Below are 584 nucleotides of genomic sequence, written 5' to 3'. Positions count from 1 at the left end.
CACACACATTCACACAACCATAGATTAGTTTAACCTGTGAAGATTCACCATTAACGAAACCTACTTTTGCATTTCTTTTCTTTGAAAAATTAATTAAATACCCATTTTTTTGTTACTATTTTTTTTTTTTTTCACTTTAAATAATCTTTCATGTACCAAGAGCAACATTTTTTTCCTTTTTTCCCCTCCATTTCTTCTTGTTTTTCTCATACAAACTTTAGGTGAAACTTGTCTCTGGGCTAAACAGGAATTATACGAACAACAGTTATCTCCCTTACACCTTCTCATGGTTAATATTTATTCACTTCGCTGCGTGCCTTTTGCTCCTGGCTGATTGAACCATAACGATGTTTTAATTGATTCCTCTATCGGTTTCAAATATCAGCACAAGGCCAGCAATTTCGGAGGACGGGATAAGTCGATTAACAACCACTTATTTTATCAACCATGAAAGGATAAAAAAAAAAGACAACATCGACCTCGGCGGAAATTGAACTCAAAACGTAACGACGAAGCATTTTGCCCGGCGCGGTAACGATTCTGCCAGCTAGTTGTCTTACTCCTTTTAGTACACATTATGAAGG

This window comes from Octopus bimaculoides, chromosome 4 (genome assembly GCF_001194135.2).
Source record: "Octopus bimaculoides isolate UCB-OBI-ISO-001 chromosome 4, ASM119413v2, whole genome shotgun sequence".
Classification (NCBI taxonomy): Eukaryota; Metazoa; Mollusca; class Cephalopoda; order Octopoda; family Octopodidae; genus Octopus; species Octopus bimaculoides.
The sequence above is the reverse complement of the archived record's forward strand: the minus strand, read 5'-3'. Positions refer to the sequence as shown.